The sequence below is a fragment of the Nestor notabilis genome, unplaced genomic scaffold (genome assembly GCF_000696875.1).
Source record: "Nestor notabilis isolate BGI_N333 unplaced genomic scaffold, ASM69687v1 scaffold12948, whole genome shotgun sequence".
Taxonomy (NCBI): domain Eukaryota; kingdom Metazoa; phylum Chordata; class Aves; order Psittaciformes; family Psittacidae; genus Nestor; species Nestor notabilis.
The window spans coordinates 1-8,783 of NW_009940640.1; positions in this window are offsets into that span (position 1 = coordinate 1).

Sequence of the window (8,783 nt, forward strand, 5' to 3'; positions counted from 1 at the left end):
AGGCTGCGGTGCGGAAGGCGGGGTGAAGGGTGGATGTCGGTGTCCGTGCCTCGCTCGGGGTGACACCGAGTCACTTGCGAGGGTTGCCCGATTAAATCATCAGGTGAGGTCAGGACCTGCCCCAGATGGGTGCGTGTCTCTCGTGACACGCACACCTGAGCTAGGGAGAGGGAGGAAGTGCTCGCTTTGGAGGCGTCTCATGTCTTGTGTACAGGGCTGTGGGAATGAAGGAGGAAGTAAACACCAAGGTACTTGCAAATTACCATAAAAGAAAACAGCAAAAGGAATTTAAGCCGCACGCTTTTTACATCAGATGAGGCACCTTGTCTGTGGAAGGTGGAAAAAACCTAGGAGAAATGTTTAAGTTCAAGCTAATCATCTTGTCAGCTGCAAATCAAAAAGGAAGCAATCCGAAAGCTTCCTTCTTCTGTGTAGTTCTGAGCTGTTGAAGTTTGTTGTCATTCTTGCTGAATTTTGTCTGCATATAAAAAGCTTTTTTTTTTTTTTTCTCCTCCATGGGTTGTGTAGGTTTGTGTAAGTTAAGAGCATGACAGGCTTTTCCGTCTTGATTGCTGCATTTCTAGTAGAAATAGCGAACATGCTAAATATCTACAGTTCATTAAGAAATAAAGATTCCTCCCCCATGAATTCTGGAGTTTAGGGAAACTTGATACAGATGGGGTTCTGGTCTGTGTCTGTGCTTTCCAGGGAGTATTGTAACATAAAGAGAAGGGCATAAACATCTGATACTTAAGAACGTTCCCATGCCTTGTAGTATTCCTCTGTCTTGCCATGCCACCGCTACCACCGTAGAAAGAAGGATAGTCAGTACGTTTGGAATAGGGACTTGTTGAATCTAAACAAAAGTTCATCTGACAGTTGGTTTTCCCTATTGGCCATAGCTTTTCCAGAAGATCTCATCGAGGCTGCATGGTAATAATTTGCCAATCTTGCCAGCACAGTTTTGTAAGCAAGGCATTATTGTTGTCTAAACTTTGTTTGCTGCCTAAGGAATGTGACATATCTATTAAAACAGCAGGGGAACTTACAGCACAGGTGTTGCATCAGGGAAGCAGGATGAAAAGATCGGCCCTTTATCAGGGCTGGTCTTTGATAATGTTTGATGTGAATTCTGTGGAATATGAGCCAAAGCAGTAAACACTGTGAGGAGTACTGGATAAACCTGGTGCTTCCTGCGCAGCAGCAGTTAATTTTCAAACAAGTATAATCTGTGTAAGATGAGGGTGTGCGTGCTGATGTGTGCCACTGCCCTCTTATGGATGAGGTGTTTGGCTCGGAGAGGCTGGAATAGCCTGACGCCAGGACTGAAAGGAACAGGATTGTTACTACACTGAAGCATTTGTTCGTTGTCGCTCCCAGCTGCAGGCAGGGAACTGTACACATTTTTACAGCAAGAGACCTCCCTTCTTGAGGCCATTCCATTCTTATGGACAGTTCATTGGTTCCTTGCACAACTTTTATGACGTCATTGATGCAAAGGAGAGATTGCGCAGGGCAGAGGACCATTAAAAACACAGGTTTGAAGGAAGGGGCTCCCCAGTTACTCAAATCCCTGCATTTCTGATGATAATGTCTATTAGCATTTGTTCCTATTTGTGAAAACATGTGAAAAAGTATAATTTTGTAACAAATTGTACTTCTGAAGTTGGTTTTCAGGCACAACTGTTGTTTTTGTTGTTGTTTTCCTCTCTCCAGCATATGTTGTTTCTCCTCATCTGGAAGCCTTTGGGTAAGGGGAGAAGCAAAGGGCGATAGGCAGAACAGGAAAAGATGAAATGTCAGTAGCACAACTGGTAACACCTGGTTTCTTCCTTTTTAATGTGTTCCATACCCAGCATCCTCATGCAATAAACCCACTGTGTCTTCTGTGCTCCTCCTGCCCTTTTGCCAGTACCTTCTTTTTCTTCTATATGCCAACCAACCTACATGTCTTCAGCCCTCTCTGCCAAAACAATCATACTTCCTATTCCTCCCTAACTCCTACTGCAACAATTCCTGTTTCTACCACATTTCCAAGTAACGTCACTGTTTCTCCTCTGTCTTTAAAATGTGAGGAAGCGTATACTGTGCCTGGCTTCAAGCAACACCAACTAATGGGTACATTGGCAGGCTAACAAGAAGAAATAACTTGACCTTTGCTGCACCCTTTTCTGTAGGGAGGGCACCAAATTATAGATCTATTCTGGATATGATCACTGTTTTTTCCCTAAAACCTATAGAATCTTAGTATCTTTACAAATATTCTGTCAGGATTTGCCAATGAATTATAGATAACTGGGGAGAGGGACTGGCAGATGCACTCCGTAATTTACACCTAGTTCCTCAGGAAATTTACTGAAGAAGTAGTATGAGATTTGAGAATAGGATTCCACTTGTTAGCATGCAAATCTTTTGAAACATACAGACATTTGTAAACTCATACATGAAAAAGCAAAAGCATTAAATGCACTAAAATATGCTAATGCACTGAAAAGCAAAACCAGGTCCAAGCTCCATTCTTAACACTACAAAATGTCCCTGAAGATTGTGACCCTGATGGCAGGATAACCCATGTATCTAAAAAAGTCACGTTAGCAGTCTATCTATTTAGATTCGTTAACATCCAACTGTGAGTGACTGCTGAGTAGAGAAATCCTGGCCTGTGAGAATAAACATACGAAGGCGTGTTTCACTTATTTATGAGTTCCATCCTTGAGATGACTACAAAAGACTCAAAGGTAACAAGAATCATGGAACAAGAGGTGTTATGGCCTATTAGAAAGGAAATGTAACAGAAGATACTGTCTTGTAGCAGTCATAGTATGATTTTTTTGTATTTGTAGGTTCAGGGATGAATTTTAACATTATTTCTACTGGAAAGAATAAACATGCTTTTGTTTTAAGACACATTCTTTGTACTAAACTATTTTTATACCTTTTTTTTTTTGTCAGAAAGGATGATGTTTCTCCACTTGTAATGTCCACGTTAGTCCATTGTAATGTTCACAACCAAAAAAGTTTATCTTATTTCCTTGTAAAATGGAACAATATTCTTGCCTCTGGAGACGTGGTGATGATTTCCTTTTGAAGGCCACAGAAAATTTCCACCACTGTAAGAGTTTACCACTGATGGCCATGCTGATACTGGTGTCTTTATATTGGCAAGTACAGCATGTAGTGAAGTGTGGTCGACTTCTTCAGTCTCTTGGCAGAAATGAGCAAGGCTGTTCTTCAATCACTTCGTTCTTTTCTCATTAAAGAGTTGGGGATTTTTGTGTGTGTGGTTTTGGTTTTGGGGGGTTGAGGGAATTGTGATTTGGTTTTGAATTGTTTGATTGTCATTTTTTTACAACAAGATGTCTGTGCTGCAGTTAGTGCTAGCTTTAAATTCCCAGCCTGGTCACTGTTAGCAGAATTCTAAGCATGGAGCTCAGTGTGGTTGATACTGACACAGTCAGTTTGCTGGCAAACCTAGTTTTGTGCTGCCCCTGCTGCACTTTCTGTGTGTGAACCACATCAATGACTGTAATACAAAAGTACCTCTAAGGCTTCTGCATCTTGCCAGAAGGATTTTTGCTTGTACTGTATTTGTAAGGAGGCAGGAGAAATGGGTAGTTGTGCTTTCAGTACACGTTTGGCTTCTAGTGTTACATCTTTATTCTGTATCGTTGGCATCTACGTTTCTTGAGGAGAGTATTATTTGTGTATTAATGTGGTGAACTAGCTCTCCCTGACAACATGAAGCTGGGGTTGTACCTTTGCACATATTGATGTGTTTGTAATAATTTGCATTGCAATGAGGGAATATTCAATGGAAGTGGCTGTGTCATTAAAGAATAAACACATTACAGATTCTCAGGGTTTAGGCAAGGTCTTTGCTACCTTAAGACATTTCTGCCAGTCTAGTCACAGGAAAACACTGGGCTTATGATCCACACAGCCTAGCTGCAGTGTCCACTGCTGTACCTTGTAGAAATGCAGTAAGGTGGTGGTGTGTGTGTGTAGGTGGTCAAGAACTTAATTCAAATGATCATTACACTGATGGGAATGCAGTGCCTGCATCTCATTAACCAGCCAGCTTCAAACTGCCCTTACTACAGGAGAATTTTCTGCTTTATCTCCTTTATCTACAGATAAAGGAGAATTTTCATTTAAAGAAATGGAACTAGATGGCACAGTGCTGTAGATTTTAGCAGAGGTACAGAAATGTAAGAATCCATTCCTAAGAAGTTTATTCTAAAATCAAGTTATCTTTTTCCTTCCTTGCATGCAGCTGATAAGCCACAAACCCCATCTGTGAGTCTGCAGAGTAGGTCCTAATGCTCCTTTACCTATCAAGAGTTAGTGCTGTGTCCTCAGGGGAGACTCCTGAGGGACAGAGCATGCCAGATTCTCCATTCAGGCCTTTTCTAGGTGCCTCTCAATTCTATTTAGACTGGTCTCCCAAAGATTCATAAGAGATTTGGGATGTTGTTTTAGAGTTACTGGCTGCTTTAGACCTTTTGGAATACTTACAAGCCATTTTAATACTTTGTGATATTGTTAGCAAATTTTAAGCTGTTAAAAAGCTATTAATATTTTCTCCGCTTGCAAAGGCTACGTACAAGCCACAGGGTAAAGCTGTTTCATGTGAACAGTAACCCAATAATCATACAAATGTTTAAGTAGAATTACTGCATTATCAACTGTAGACTGATAAGAGGAGTTCCAGGGCTCAAACATTTTTATTTTCCTTTTTAAATAAGCAAACCCTTAATATCATAAAGGATATTCAACATTCATAGAAGTTTACTTAATCTTAATTACCACACCTCACTACCGAAGTGTCTGGAAGAAGCTGACTGTCTGGAGACTGTGTGCTTGGCACGTATGCTGTGTGAACAAAATACTACAGTATTAGATAGGAAGAGGTCGAACTGCTGAGGAGAGTCCGAGGCACTTCTGCACATGGGCTGTGTGGAGGGAGGGGTGGTGTGGGTGTTTGGAGGAGTCTGTATCCAGATTGTGGTGTTCAGTATTTCTAGAACTGCACTGCAGCTTCACTCTAAAATCCTGTGAGACAGACAGACAAAGGTAGTCAGTAAGTTTCATGAATAGGGAAGAGTTCACAGCACTGTGGCAGTTTATCTAGAGGGGTCCTGCGTTCAAATGGACCGTCCTAGAGCAAACATCCTTGGCCAGAGCCTCAGGGTCCTATCCTCAGAAAAGCACCCTCCAAAAAGTAGCAGGCAGACCTTTTCACATTTTCACACCAAATATGTCTTCAGCACATATTAAGCACTCCCTTTAGTCTTTACAGATGAGAATTGTTCAAGTCCACTTAGAGCATAGGCTCTATCACAGGTGATTTAAGGGATGTTATTTCTCTTTTGGGCAACTGCATGACAACATAATGAAAACTCAGACATTCCTGCAGGTTTTAACAAACACCTAGTTCTAGGTGTCTTATTCTAAGAGCAGTTACTGGAAGTGCACTTACAGAAGAGTAACTCTTAGAAACCCCTTGTGCTTTTGTGGTCATTAAAGTATGAGAAATGCATAGTAACAACAATGATATGTCTCTACTGTGGTTTGTGTGTGTTTTGTGGTGAGTTCTGCAGTTCCTCCTGCTGTCCAAATCAGGAAACCTGTTGAAAAGCACCATACTCCACCTCCATCTCCTCTGCAGTGAGACTCAGTTTGGATTTCATTCCAGAACAATCTGAAAGTAGCTGTGCTGCACTCTCAGGCTTAGGAGCAGGGTCTGGTAAGATGCTCCAGGATAAATATGTGACAGCTTTCCATATGACACTCATGTGCTTTCAGAACAAAATCTACAAGAAGAATGTGCTAGCTTGTTTAAATTCTAAACTAAGCCATCCCAGAATTTTGAGTGCTGCAAGTTTGATAGTTCACAGAAAAAAAGAGTTGTCATGTTGGTTTTTAAAAGCATGCTCAGCTAGTTTTTTCAAAGAGATTTATTTCCTTAAAATAATGTTTTCCTACTAAAACTGCCTGCTGGGCAGAGCTAGCTGACAGGCAAGTAGATTATCAGCATGTTTACTTTTCAAACATCTCTGCCACACTCAAACAGTTCTGCTGTGGTATCACCCATGAGTGATGAGGTGGGTTTTGTAAGAGTTTGGGTATTAGGATATAAAAAAATTAGAACATGGGTCAGTATTTAAAGTGCACTAACATTTCCATCCCAAACTGGTGAAAGCAGCATCCTTGTTCCAAGGTAAAGCTTTGTCTTAGACTGAAGCCTCCCTTTTTGGTATGTGTCTTCAGCTGCAAGGGAAGTTGCATTCCCATGAGTGCAGAGGATGCTTCTTGTGTTGCCTGAAAGGTACGGGAGCTCCTCACAGCCCCACTTATCTTGTACACTTGGGAAAGGATGTCTGCAGAGGTCTGGGTCTGATCAGTGTGCCATCCCTGCACCGTTGCTTTTGTCTGTGATATCTTAGAAGCAAAAAGCAAGGATTTCCAATGTAGCTTGACGTTGAAGGAAAGTTTTGAATTATATTGGGATGAAAGTAAGGGAATAAAGGGGCAAGTTCCCCAGAATCAGTATCATTCTGCTACCACAGTACATTACAAACAGAGGAATGTAGAAACCCCTCCCTAAAACTTTCCTTATTCAAACTAAGATTAAGGAAGTGAGATAAATTTATGGAGTATTCATAGCACTACTTTGTATTTCTTTGATAAAGCTTGGAACTTGGCTTTTAGGTCGATGAAGACATTAGGATGCAAAATGCATCCTCTGAGGCTGCTGGCGCTACAAGGCTGCATTATCACTCTGGATTGCCAAAGAGTTCCATTTTTTCTTTCTGTAGATTTGTGTCACTTTCACTCCCACACATCTGGCAAGAGACCTCGCTGCACTGGCTTAGTTGAAAATCTTATCTCATAGATCATTACTAGCAATAAATTCCAGCCTTTGTGCTTACTTACACTGTCCCACAGCCTGGAGTCACTGATTTTGCAGAACTAGGAATTTGGGCTGTAAAATATTTACTCACTAACACACACCAAAAAACGGCCCCAAACCAACCCTCTAGCTCTTTCTTTGTGAAGCCAGCTCTGAAATTGTAAATCATATCAAACCGACTCTCAGGGCCAAAGAAAACAGGCAGCTGGATTCCATCCCTTTAGCTAAGAAGCAGCCTTTAAATACCTCTTAAATGCGCACTTTCTACGAGTTATAGACAAACCCGTTTTCAAGTAGTGTTTTCCCACATGTCCCAGAAAATGCGAACAGCAGCTCTCTGCATGTTGACATGACCCGGGCTCTGACAATGGCCAAGTGTGCCAAAAACCTGTTTGCAGCATTGCTGCAAGCTGCCAATGCTGTTCTATCACCGTTCTTCTTGAAGGACACACCTACACTAAAAAAAAAGATATATTTTTAATCCCTGTCTTAATCCTTAAATATAGGTCAGGCAGCTGTGCTCAGAACAGTTGTCGGCAAAAGGCCTGTGCTAGGTGTGATCGGATGTGCTAGTTCACATTAGTGAGCATGTTCCTGTTACTGCATCCTGGAAGCATTCTCGTTTCTGGTGTTAATTGTGCTGTTCCTTTTTTGCATGACAGGGATGGGGAGCACGGAAGCAGAGTTACATCATACACTGAAGACTGCGAAAAAGACTGGAAAGAGAAGAGAAGGCAAGATGAATGAGGGGAGATAATGAGGGGCATAGATGCAGTTATCTCTGCAGGATAAATTAACTAATGAGCATTAATAATTAATAACTTGAAATAATAAGCAAAGAGATCATTCCAAGAACTGAACAGCTCTCCACTTTAGTGATGTGTCTCCTGGAATACTGCTAATGAGCAGGACCAGGGTCAGTAGTGACCAGCAAGTGTTGCTGGGTAGCAGATGCATTCTTTAGGTGTGGGGAGAAATAGTATGGAGATGCTTGAGATACAGGATACTCTGATATCCCTCCATTTCTGTCAGATTTCAGAAGAAAAATTGGCAGCTGGCAGATAATAAAGCCAGAATAATATTTTCCAAGAGTCCCAACAGTCATTTTTGAGCAGCTCACCCCAGCAAAAACATGGCAGAATAAACAATCAGGGTATAATAAACATAAATGCCTTCCCCTGGTGTTTTCATAGGACAAATTAACAATGTTTTTACTCTAGTAGTGTTGCATAACATGAAACAGAAGTTTTAACCAGAATACCAGGATTATCCAGGAATAAGCTGTAACTTAATTTCTGACATTTTTATTTTCAGTTTCCCAAGTGGATACTAGTGAGTGCATGGAAGTGTTCTTTAATCAACCCTGATACATGTCCACATATGCTTCCATCTAGAATGAGGCTAGTGCATTATAGCTGCTGCGGGAACCTTAACTCGCTTTCATTGACTTCAGGAGGATTAAGTCAGAAACAATAGTATTTTAATGCCATTTTTTGTATTTACTTGGCAAATACTCCTGTCAATTTAAAGTTTCCCAGGGGAGGTGTCAAGAGGTCACTGAAACGTTCCTGGGCAAGGAAGGGAGAGTGGTGAAACGCTGGCCTCCCTGCTGCTTCCTTCAGTGTTTTTCTTCATGTCATTAGTGCTGTACTCGGCACTTTCCCCCCAGCTTCCATTAGCAGAGAGAGTGAGTGAACGTAAAAATGTTAGCAAGGAATGAAGACAAGAAACACAGAGAAGGCTTCCCTGCTGTTTTATTTGGGTAATTCTAGACCTTGGTACCAGTAAACTTAGTCATAGAAAGCAAGTATAGAATATATTGTCTAGTATGCATAAAAGCCTCCCAGATGCTTCCAGCACATTTCCCCCC